General features: G+C 46.0%; 1 protein-coding gene across 1 annotated transcript in view; it reads right to left on the bottom strand.

Moving 5' to 3' along the window:
• LOC126417123 (potassium channel subfamily K member 13-like) overlaps positions 1–13,357 on the bottom strand; it is a 487,391-nt gene that overhangs the window by 52,156 nt on the left and 421,878 nt on the right. The gene's annotated exons all lie outside the window — the stretch shown is intronic.

Raw genomic sequence — 13,357 nt, 5'->3', positions numbered from 1 at the left:
ATTTGGACAGTAGCACTACACAATTGCTAGACAGTTTTATCCGTGACGAGATTACGATCGATAGTTAAGTTTTATCTCTGACAAAGATTATCTCTGCATATCACGTGTAACTCTGGTCACGCCCACTTCTACGATATATAAGTCGCTCTCAGACGTCCGACCCGTTCCAAAACTTCGCCCTTTCCATTAACTACGTCCGTCTGATCGGTTCCTTTCTCTCCCACCGTCCTTCCTACGTCACCATCCATAACACGGATTCCTACACCTTTTTCCCCTCCGCCGGTGTGCCCCAAGGCTCCGTCCTCTCCCCCCTTCTGTACGTTTTGTACACGGTGGACATGCCGCCGCCATCACCCCCCGTCCACCTCCTCCAGTTTGCCGATGACACCGCCTTCCTTGCCTTTGCCCCCACCCTGCAGCGCTCCCACCACCTTCTCCAATCCCATCTTGACCGGTCCACCACTTGCTGCAACCAGTGGTTGCTCAAGGTCAATCCCTCCAAAACCCAGGCGATCATTGTAGGCAAACCCACCACTTCCTTCCGCCTCCTTGATTTCTATCTCACCATCTATGGCCGTCCTATCACCCTCACTCCCACCCTTAAGTACCTTGGCGTCACCCTCGACCGTCGCCTCTCCTGGACTCTTCATCTCCGGACAATCCAAGCCAAGGCACGCTCCCGACTCCATCTCCTCAAGCTCCTTTCTGGCCGAACGTGGGTCTGGACCCCTCCACCATCCTCCACACCTATAAATCCCTCGTCCGCCCTATCCTTTGTTATGCCCATCCGGCCAGGATCTCTGGCCCCCCTACCTTTTATAAATCCCTACAAATCCTTGAACACCATGCTCTCCACCGCGCCTATCGCATCCGTCTCCCCTCTCCCACGCGGATCCTGTATGATCTCATCCCCTTCCCCGACCTCCTCCTTTTCCTTGAAAGGATACAGATCCTGTACACCTCCCGCAAACTCGATCCTCCTCATCCGCTTGTCTCACCCGTCCTCTCCCACCCTCACCCGCTGCCGCGCCTGTATTCCCACGTCCCACCCGGTCTCCATCTCTCCACCCTCCTTACCCTCTCCCAAGGTGGCTTCCGCCAGCTCCCCCTCCCTGATGATGTCCTCCTCCCCTCCATCTACCCCTCCTACCAACTTTGATCCTCCCTCCCTCTTCCTGTGTCTGTTCCTTTGGGCACCTTCCGTCCCTCCTCCCCTTCTCCCCACTCCTCCCCCGGGCCTCCCCTCCCCTGTCCCTCTACTCCTCCTCCCATCTCCTCAGCCATTGGCATCTTTGTTCTCCCCCTCTCCACCCTCTCCACCCCCCTCACCCTTCTTCCCCTCTTGGCAGGTCCACGGACTCGCACAATCTACGTGGACTTTCGCGCGCCGGAGATCATCGCCATCAGTGTCTCGTATGTGTGACGTCGTTTTGTGTTTTTAGTGTCCGCCGTCACGCTTCTACGTTTACTTGTGCTGTCGGATTTGTCAGTGTTATGTGCGCCGTGTCAACGTGTTTTCAGTGTCGTTATCGTCGAGAGTGAACGGCTCCGTGTTTTTTGTGTATCTGTTACCACTAGTTTTTGCCCGTCACTATGTTCATTTTAATTCTCCATTATTGTACTGTTGTTGTCAACACTATGGCTGAAGAGCGGCGTAGCATGCCGCTGCCAGCCTACCTGATTGTTCAGGTGTTAAAATAACAATAAAGGAAAAAAAAAGACCTGTCAGTCGGCAAGACTCACCGGAGGAGAAACACCCCTCTGAAGATGCCCAGCGCAGCTCTGGACGAAACGTTAGGAGCTGAAGAGTTTCATGGACCACGACCTTACATCCCAGAAGGTTTACCAGAAGATATTCAGGAGTGGGTTTAGTTTAAAACTTACGGTGATGGGATTTGAATGATAAGACTCGTTGATGACATTACTATCATAAGTGAAAGCGAAAAAGAATTAGAAGGCGTGTCGAATGGTATGAATAGCCTAATGGGTGCAGAATATGGATTCAGAGTAAACCGATGTAAGACGAAAGTGATGTGGAGTAGCAAAACGAGATCAACGATAAACTCAACATCAATCTTAGGGTTCGTGAAATAGAAGAACATAAGGAATTCCGCTACGTTGGTAGGGAGGTAGCTCATGACAGACGAAGCAAGGCATAAAAAGCAGACTAGCACAGGCAAAGAGGGCGCTCTTGGCTAAGAAAAGTCTGCTAGTGTGAAACATCGGTGTTGATATGAGCCAGCCAGGGTGGCCGAGCGGTTCTAGGCGCTACAGTCTGGAACCACACGACCGCCACGGTCGCAGGTTCGAATCCTGCCTCGGGCGTGGATGTGTGTGATGTCCTTAGGTTAGTTAGGTTTAAGTAGTTCTAAGTTCTAGGGGACTTGTGACCTCAGAAGTTAAGTCCCATAGTGCTCAGAGCCATTTGAACCTGATCATGCTGTTGCAACAGGGGGTGACTTCAAAGGTGCCAGAGACAGGGATTCGTGTGGCATTGTTCTGGATGTCTTGTCCGAAAATTACCTTGAGCAGATAGTTATAGAACCATCTCATGAGGGTAACGCCTTAGACCTCCTGGCAACAAACAGTCCTGAAATACCGAATCAGTTAACATAGAGGAATGTATCAGTGATCATAAGGCTGTGACAGAATCTGTTACGAAGGTTCCTACAAGGAATGTTGAGAAAGGTAGGAAGATATGATTGCTCAGCAAGGGTGACAGGATACAAATTTTAGAATATCTCAGCAGTCAGCATCAAATATTCGGTGATAAGGACGAAGATGTGGAGAACAAATGGAAAAAATTCAGAGACATCGTTCAGTGTGCCCTAGGCAAGTACGTTCCAAGTAAGGTTTTAAGGGTTGAGAAAGACCCACCATCGTTTAAAAGCCGTGTTAGAAAAGCTCTACGTAAACAAAGAGCATCTGATCTCAGATTCAAGAGAGGTCAAAACCTAGCTGAGAAACAAAAGCTGAAGAAAGCGAAAACGTGTGTAAAGAGAGCAATGAGAGAAGCGTTCAATGACTTTGAAAGTAAGACGTTGTCAACCGACCTGAGTAAAAGCCCTATGAGATTTTGGTCGTATGTAACATAAGTAAGTCGGTCAAAATCATCTTTTCATTCTCTCAGTGACGACACTGGCACCGAAGCCGAGGGTAACAGAGAGAAGGCCGAAATACTGAATTCGGACTTCCCCAGTTGTTTCACAGCGGAAAATCGTAACAAAGCCCCTCCTTTCACTTGTCGTACGAACGTCGAAATGGCAGATGTTGAGATAACCGATCACGGAATTGAGAAACAGCTACAATCGCTTAGTAGTGGAAAGGCGTCAGGAGCAGATGAGATACCTATAAGATTCTACAAAGATTATGCGAAAGAGCTTGCTCCCCTTCTAGCAGTAATTTATCGTAGATCGCCTGAACAACGAAAGGTACCTAACGACTGGAAAAAGGTGCAGGTCATTCCAGTTTTTAAGAAAGGCCGTAAGACAGATCCACACAATTATAGACCTATATCGTTGACGTCAATTTGTTGTAGAATTAGAGAACATGTTTTATGCTCAAGAATTATGACGTTTTTGGAAAACGAATATCTCCTCTACAAAAATCAACATGGATTTAGCAAACAGAGACCCTGCGAAACTCAGTTCGCTCTGTTCCTCCATAAGATCCATAGCGCAGTGGACAACGGCGCTCGTGTTGATGCTGTGTTCCTCGATTTCAGTAATGCGTTTGACACCATCCCGCATTGCCGTTTAGTGAAAAAAATACGAGTTTGCGGAGTATCGGAGCAGACCTTCGACTTGATTCAAGACTTTCTTGCAGACAGAACTCAGCATGTCGCTCTTAACGAAACTAAATTCACAGATGTGAAGGTAATATCCGGAGTACCACAGGGAAGTGTGATAGGACCGTTGCTGTTTACAGTATATGTAAATGATCTAGTAGAAAGCGTCGGATGCTAATTAAGGATATTCGCAGATGATGCATTTGTATATACCAAAGTAGCAACGCCTGAAAATAGTAAGAATTTGAAGAACGACCTGCAGAGAATTGATGAATGGTGCAGGCTCTGGTAGTTGACCCTGAACGTAAATAAATGTAACATATTGCGCGTACATAGAAAAAGAATCCACTACTGTACAGCTGCTCTTTTAATGACAAACGGTTGGAGACAGCGTCTGCCGTAACACATCTAGGCGTAACTATCCAGAGCGACCTTAAGAGGGAAACGTCCCCTTTGAAACATTATACAAGACTTGTGCTTAAACTGAGACACAATATTTTTGGCGCAACGCAATCTGCCTTTCAGTAATCCATACAAAAGAATAGCCCTGACTAACAGTAACCTATACGTTTCACAAATCACTTACCTCTCAAAAATCTTCGTTACTCGAACTACTGCAATACAGCGAGCGCCACTACTGCCAGCTAAATAAAAGATTCAAACTACTGAAGGCACTAACTACTGATAGGCATAGTTAGCAAATGAAAGATTTTGATAGAGAACAAACAAAGTATTTACCTCAATAGTGTTCAAAAATGATAATATATATACAGCAGTTCATGACATCCATTCTTACAAATGTACTGTTTTTAATGGACACACGTCCAGGTCATCGGTTCTCAAAAATGCGCCATCTCACTTCCCCACATCCACCACTGCTGGCGGCTCACCTCCAACTGCGCAACGCTACGCGCTGTTAACATCCAGCAGCCCAACACTACAATAGCCAACAACAATGCAAACCAGCCACAGACTGCACACAGCACAGCCAGTGATTTTCATACAGAGCGCTATGTGGCGTTACCAATAAGAAAACCTAAACAGCCTACTTACAATTGGAATGACCACATTAAAGAGGCAGTGAGAAAAGCAGATACCAGACTCAGATACATAGGAAGAATCTTAAGGATATGTAACTCATCCATGAATGAAGTGGCTTATAAGGCGCTTGTTCGCCCGATTCTTGAATATTGTTCATCTATCTGGGATCCCTATCAGGTAAGATTGATAGAGCAGGTAGAGAAGAACTAACGAAGAGCGGCGCGTTTCGTCACGGGATCGCTTAGCTGGCGAGAGAGCGTTACGGAGATGCTACGCAATCTCCACTGGCAGAGGTTACAAGAGAGGCGTTGTGCATCAAGGAGAGATTTACTATTGAAATAGGACGAGTCGGACAAAATATTGCTTCCCCCCATACACATCTCGCCTATTGACCACGAGGAGAAAATTCGAGAAATTAGAGCCAATACAGAGGCTTACAGACAATGATTTTTTCCACTCGCTATTCGGCGTGGTACAGGACTGGAGAGATCAGATAGTGGTACCGAAAGTACCCCCCGCCATATACCGTTAGGTGGCTTGCGGAGTACGATGCAGATGTAAATAAGGAATGACGAGGTTCTCCGCACAATCGGCGACGACAGAAACATAAGGGAAGAAGAAGAAGCAGGATGTGACGAGGTGTGATAAGACATGAGGGCATAAACTTCATGGTACTAGAGGGAGCTGTAGTAAAAACTGTAGGGCAAGGGAGAGAACGGTATACATCCAACAGATAATTAATTACGTTGGTAGTAGGTGCTGCTCTTTGATGAGGAGGGCAACACAGGAGAGGATTTCATGGCGGGCCACATCAAAACAGTCAGATGACTGACGATAAAAAGAAATAAGAATCCACTGCCGCATGCCAGCTTTGTAATTTCTGGAACATACACGTAAATTTATATATATGCGGTGGCAACAAGGATATTTGTTTGCAGCTTGCAGATGGGACAAAGAGAAACACAATGAAAAACAGTAATAATAGAAATATCTAAAAGCTTGTGTGGCGTGCTGTAGCGTCACAGCACACACGCATTACCTACTGCAAGGAAGACACAGATAACTGCGGACTGCGGGTTCCACGCCGGTACGGCTTGGGAGGCTTTGCTTTCAGCTGGCGCACGGACAGCACGAAGGGAAAGCCGTGAAAATCTCGAGTTGATGAAAGAACGCGACTGCACGCTGCAGATAAAGGCGCGCACACACGACTTTTCATTTCGAGATATTCACTGCTTCTTGCGCAAAAAGCGCTCGTTGGTGGGCGAGTGAGTTACGTCGGTGGGGCGGGGGGGGGGGGGGGGGGGGGTCTTTTACGACGAATTTTAGGCGTCTTTTGTAGAATGCTACAACTCTTATCTCTTAAGTACATAAACGAAGTGCAACGAAGTAATGAGGTCGATCTTGGCACCACAGTATTTTAATAATTCCTGCGGGTAAGAAAGAGAGAGAGAGCAACAACATAAAGGAATTGCATTATACCTCCACATATTCACGGTCAGTATTTACGACACAAATACGTCAGTATGGGCCCTTCAATGCAAGGACCACACAGGTGCATTTTAATGCTCTATTTTGATATTATGACTTGTGAACTGCGCCAATTAGAGGAGTGTATGTTGGCAAATGGTCAATGAACACAAGCGAATGATTTTACACTCCTGGAAATTGAAATAAGAACACCGTGAATTCATTGTCCCAGGAAGGGGAAACTTTATTGACACATTCCTGGGGTCAGATACACCACATGATCACACTGACAGAACCACAGGCACATAGACACAGGCAACAGAGCATGCACAATGTCGGCACTAGTACAGTGTATATCCACCTTTCGCAGCAATGCAGGCTGCTATTCTCCCATGGAGACGATCGTAGAGATGCTGGATGTAGTCCTGTGGAACGGCTTGCCATGCCATTTCCACCTGGCGCCTCAGTTGGACAAGCGTTCGTGCTGGACGTGCAGACCGCGTGAGACGACGCTTCATCCAGTCCCAAACATGCTCAATGGGGGACAGATCCGGAGATCTTGCTGGCCAGGGTAGTTGACTTACACCTTCTAGAGCACGTTGGGTGGCACGGGGTACATGCGGACGTGCATTGTCCTGTTGGAACAGCAAGTTCCCTTGCCGGTCTAGGAATGGTAGAACGATGGGTTCGATGACGGTTTGGATGTACCGTGCACTATTCAGTGTCCCCTCGACGATCACCAGTGGTGTACGGCCAGTGTAGGAGATCGCTCCCCACACCATGATGCAGGGTGTTGGCCCTGTGTGCCTCGGTCGTATGCAGACCTGATTGTGGCGCTCACCTGCACGGCGCCAAACACGTATACGACCATCATTGGCACCAAGGCAGAAGCGACTCTCATCGCTGAAGACGACACGTCTCCATTCGTCCCTCCATTCACGCCTGTCGCGACACCACTGGAGGCGGGCTGCACGATGTTGGGGCGTGAGCGGAAGACGGCCTAACAGTGTGCGGGACCGTAGCCCAGCTTCATGGAGACGGTTGCGAATGGTCCTCGCCGATACCCCAGGAGCAACAGTGTCCCTAATTTGCTGGGAAGTGGCGGTGCGGTCCCCTACGGCACTGCGTAGGATCCTACGGTCTTGGCGTGCATCCGTGCGTCGCTGCGGTCCGGTCCCAGGTCGACGGGCACGTGCACCTTCCGCCGACCACTGGCGACAACATCGATGTACTGTGGAGACCTCACGCCCCACGTGTTGAGCAATTCGGCGGTACGTCCACCCGGCCTCCCGCATGCCCACTATACGCCCTCGCTCAAAGTCCGTCAACTGCACATACGGTTCACGTCCACGCTGTCGCGGCATGCTACCAGTGTTAAAGACTGCGATGGAGCTCCGTATGCCACGGCAAACTGGCTGACACTGACGGCGGCGGTGCACAAATGCTGCGCAGCTAGCGCCATTCGACGGCCAACACCGCGGTTCCTGGTGTGTCCGCTGTGCCGTGCGTGTGATCATTGCTTGTACAGCCCTCTCGCAGTGTCCGGAGCAAGTATGGTGGGTCTGACACACCGGTGTCAATGTGTTCTTTTTTCCATTTCCAGGAGTGTATATGCGTACAGTGGTTGCACGATTCTTTACTGACAACTGACGTTGCGCATTGGATTACCAGCGGAAAAATGCTCCTGTCTGAGCGTAAAACAGGCGGGTGTGCTCCGGTTTAAAAGACTCTGAAAAATGGGATTCCAGCTGCCTCATTCTAGCTTCCTCAGCAGCTTATAGAATTTTCCAACCCATTTTCACGTGTGAACATGCTCGCACTCCGCTCTTTTCAACATGCAACACACCTGTCACTCTTACAAGCTCCCCTAAATATAATTCGCTCACATCCAATAGTCCATCGCTGTAAGGCACTTATACCCACTTCTTCAGCCTCACTCACTCATTCAGACCAACTCATTGTCATTATATCTTCGAGTCTCTCTAACCGTCACAGTCGCCTGTTTCACAGGGACAGTCTCATTCGTTCTGTCCTACTCCTGCTGTCTTTCTAACTGTCACTGTCTCCCTGCGGGTCTCTCTTACTGTTACTATCTCAATCATTCTTTCCGACGGCTGTTGTCTCTTCCCTCCGTCACTATATCTCTCTTCCTCGTTGCCATTTTCATAGACCATGGCCCTCATTATCACTGGTACTCACTAACTTTAACTTTCTCCTTCTCTCACTCCGCTCCGACTCTTTTTCCTAGTACTGTTCTGTCACAGTCTTTTATGTTCCGCTGCCACTGCATCCCTCTCTATCTCTCACACTGCCACTGCCGCATTCGCATTTTTCTAAAACGATGCACAATATACTATCGTCTAGTATTTATTACCTTTTCCGTCTCCCTCTCAGCATAAAAAAAGCGAGTATGTTTACACGCCAAAAATTTTTGGATAACCTTTTTGTAGGTGCTGAGGAAAGTGGAATGAGGCAGCTTGTGCCCCACATTTCATTCAGAGTGTTTTAAGTAAAAGCATTTTCGCCTTCAATATCCAGCAATAGCAGGATTTTTCCGCTGTTTCCCTTCTTTCCACAACCACAGCAGCGCTTGTCACTAACATGAAAACAGCTTTATGGGTGAGTAAAATTTTGATATTTTACTTACGTGCAGTTTAAATACCATAAAACAATCTTTACACCTACAACTAGATTTTGTGGGCACAAAAATTTTGCATGTGTTCCAGTAAAACAACATGAAGTTCCCGAAACCCTTCTGATGATAACAGAGACACTTTACAGCATGTGTCCATGCTACGTCAGTTTATAAACTACGTTTTCCGGGCATACCGGATTTTACGTACGTATTTTATGTGCGTAGGGTGACATTGAACTTCTTTATCTCGTAAACAGGTAAAGATATAAAAAAAATCTTGTTCGAGGTTGGGATCTTAAGAATACATCGTAAGAATTACACTCATATTCTGTGTATAGCCATCTTTAAATCTGAGGCTCGGTTTTGGTGTCCAAAGACCAGGTTTTTGGGTTGTTTCTCGATAAGAGATATTGATTTTTTAAAAACGGTGAGATTGCACTTCTAGATAAATAATTTTATTTAAAAAAGCGGATAAAGTGTCACTAGAAGCCTTCCTAAGAGACAATCTCCATTCCTTCCAAACTGACTATGCAAATGTAACGAGATGTGGCTCAAATTGAAAGATATAGTAGGAACAGCAATTGAGAGATTCAGACCTCATAAATTGGTAATAGATGGAACTGATCCCCCATGGTACACAAAACAGGTCCGAACGCTGTTGCAGAGGCAACGGAATAAGCATGCGAAGTTCAGAAGAACGCGAAATCCCGAAGATTGGCTAAAATTTACAGACGCGCGAAATTTGGCACGGACTTCAATGCGAGATGCCTTTAATAGGTTCCACAACGAAACATTGTCTCAAAATTTGGTAGAAAATCCGAAGAAATTCTGGTCATATGTAAAGTACACAAGCGGCGAGACGCAGTCAATACCTTCGCTGAGCAGTGCCGATGGTACTGTTACCGACGACTGTGCCGCTAAAGCGGAGTTATTGAACGTGGTTTTCCGAAATTCCTTCACCAGGGAAGACGAATGGATTATTCCAGAATTTGAAACACGAACAGCTGCTAGCATGAGTTTCTTAGAAGTAGATACCTTAGGGGTTGCGAAGCAACTCAAATCGCTTGATACGGGCAAGTCTTCAGGTCCAGATTGTATACCGATTAGGTTCCTTTCAGATTACGCTGATACAATAGCTCCCTACTTCGCAATCATATACAACCGCTCGCTCACCGATAGATCTGTACCTACAAATTGGAAAATTGCGCAGGTCGCACCAGTGTTTAAGAAGAGTAGTAGGAGTAATCCATCGAACTACAGACCTATATCATTGACGTCGGTTTGCAGTAGGGTTTTGGAGCATATACTGTATTCAAACATCATGAATCACCTCGAAGGGAACGATCTATTGATACGTAATCAGCATGGTTTCAGAAAACATCGTTCTTATGCAACGCAGCTAGCTCATTATTCGCACGAAGTAATGGCCGCTATCGACAGGGGATCTCAAGTTCATTCCGTATTTCTAGATTTCCGGAAAGCTTTTGACACCGTTCCTCACAAGCGACTTCTAATCAAGCTGCGAGCCTATGGGGTATCGTCTCAGTTGTGCTACTGGATTCGTGATTTCCTGTCAGAAAGGTCGCAGTTCGTAGTAACAGACTGCATATCATCGAGTAAAACTGAAGTGATATCAGGTGTTCCCCAGGGAAGAGTACTGGGACCTCTGCTGTTCCTGATCTATATAAATGACCTGGGTGACAACCTGAGCAGTTCTCTTAGGTTGTTCGCAGATGATGCTGTAATTTACCGTCTAGTAAGGTCATCCGAAGACCAGTATCAGTTGCAAAGCGATTTAGAAAAGATTGCTGTATGGTGTGGCAGGTGGCAGTTGACGCTAAATAACGAAAAGTGTGAGGTGACCCACATGAGTTCCAAAAGAAATCCGTTGGAATTCGATTACTCGATAAATAGTACAATTCTCAAGGCTGTCAATTCAACTAAGTACCTGGGTGTTAAAATTACGAACAACTTCAGTTGGAAAGACCACATAGATAATACTGTGGGGAAGGCGAGCCAAAGGTTGCGTTTAATTGGCAGGACACTTAGGAGATGCAACAAGTGCACTAAAGAGACAGTTTACAATACACTCGTTCTCGGTGTGGGATCCTTACCAGGTGGGATTGACGGAGGACATCGAAAGGGTGCAAAAACAGGGCAGCTTGTTTTGTATTATCACATAATAGGGGAGAGAGTGTGGCAGATACGATACGCGAGTTGGGATGGAAGTCATTAAAAAAAATGGTTCAAATGGCTCTGAGCCCTATGGGACTTAACATCTGAGGTCATCAGTCCCCTAGAACTTAGAACTACTTAAACCTAACTAACCTAAGGCCATCACACACATCCATGCCCGAGGCAGGATTCGAAGTCATTAAAGCAAAGACGTTTTTCCTCGCGGCGAGATCTATTTACGAAATTTCAGTCACCAACTCTCTTCCGAATGCGAAAATATTTTGTTGAGCCCAACCTACATAGATAGGAATGACCATCAAAATAAAATAAGAGAAACCAGAGCTCGAACAGAAAGGTTTGGATGTTCGTTTTTCCCTCGCGCTGTTCGGAAGTGGAATCGTAGAGAGATAGTATGATTGTGGTTCGATGAACCCTCTGCCAAGCACTTAAATGTGAATTGCAGAGTAATCATGTAGATTTAGATGTAGATGTAGATAAATGCCTAGAGACAGAAGTATAACGTTAAAGTTAGAGCAATGTTCTTCGGTTATTTATTATTTAGATTAGGCCTCACACTAGAATTTACGTGCTTATTTTATATGTACTTGTAAGCTAACTTTGAACAGGGGTATCTCGGAAACGGAAAAAGATGTCCATAAAATTTAGAGTCTTTTAGAGATCGGCATCTTAGGAACATATCGCAAAGTTTTAGCCACTTTCTGTTTATTGCCGTCTCGACTACGCCGGCTCAGTTGTGGTACGAAAAAATGGTAATAAGCCCTTTATGGGATTTTCTAAGGAGCCTCCCATGAACTACAATACAGATTTTTTAAAAAAGAGAGTACTTTTATATAAATGCCTAGAGAATAAAACGTTAAAATTTGAGCTGTTTCTTGCAGTTTTTAACTATCTAAATTTCGCCTCGTACCAGATTTTAGTGCGTATTTTACGTGTAGAAGTAGGTGAGTTTGCAACTCTGTATCCCGGAAGCGGATGAAGATATCAAGAAATGTTTAAGGCTGTTCGAGATCGTGATGTTAGGAATATATCGCAAACATTTCAGCCATTTGCTGTGCGTAGCCATCTTTATCCACGGCTTGGTTTTAGTACGAAAAACTGTAATTTTTTTTTGAAAATTAGGAAACAGCCCATGCACTAACGGTGCCTCCGTAGACAACATCAAATCAAAAAAGAACCAATAGATTTGTTCCATTTGCCTTAGCCGGAAGAAATGTGTAACATTAATACGTTGAATAATAGCACTAAGACGATCCTTCTGTTGGGTATGCATATGTTCCCTTCCCAAGGGGTGTCCAGAACACGTGTGCCTACCATTCTGTCACCAACAGATCCCGAGGGATGAGCCCTGGAAGAATCCAGCTTTTATGCACGGAGTTTTAGAATATATTAGGTAGCGCTTGCTATAGCTTGCTTACCGATTGCGACAATGAATTCAAGTTACATTATCATAATAGTTCAGTCATTGTCACAAAGAAGTATTCAAAAGCAGATTTTGGAACACAGTTTTTCATGAAGCGGCATTACATGCGGTCAGGGACAAGGAGTGAGGTGTGGGAGGGAGTTTAGACCTGGGAGTATAGAGTTCAAAATGGCTCTGAGCACTATGGGACTTAACATCTTAGGTCATCAGTCCCCTAGAACTTAGAACTACTTATACCGAACTAACCTATGGACATCACGCACATCCATGCCCGAGGCAGGATTCGAACCTGCGACCGTAGCAGTCCCGCAGTTCCGAACTGCAGCGCCTAGAACCGAGTATAGAGTAATTTTACTGTTTTGAAAGACGAATGGCGACTTGTACGTTGTTATAAAAGTTTTAGTTCCAGACGTTGTTAAAAACCTGCTTAACACCGACTTTAAATCGTTTTCTTGAAATAAAAACACCAGACGATAAACTATCATTTTTCTCCTTTCCATGAGAGATTAGAAGGGGAATGGCAGCGGCCAACCCCCCCCCCCCCCTCCCGCCAGTCCCGTCCCAAGGTACGGGCACCCTCTTCACCTGGACTGGGTTTCAGTAAAAAGCGAATCGTGGCTAACGCATATTATTATAACGTTGTTGTTGCTGTCGCAATTATTCATGATTGAACCGTACTGGACCACGTAACATACACAACGAATTATTGCAGAATGTTTTTAGCTTTTCTGTGTATTCATATTACTTTTACCGTCTCATAACGAGGCAACTATCCAAGCGTAAACTTTCTGGTAAGACGCGGGGTCAACCG

Source organism: Schistocerca serialis, chromosome 8 (genome assembly GCF_023864345.2).
Source record: "Schistocerca serialis cubense isolate TAMUIC-IGC-003099 chromosome 8, iqSchSeri2.2, whole genome shotgun sequence".
NCBI lineage: Eukaryota > Metazoa > Arthropoda > Insecta > Orthoptera > Acrididae > Schistocerca > Schistocerca serialis.
The sequence above is the reverse complement of the archived record's forward strand: the minus strand, read 5'-3'. Positions and strand labels throughout refer to the sequence as shown.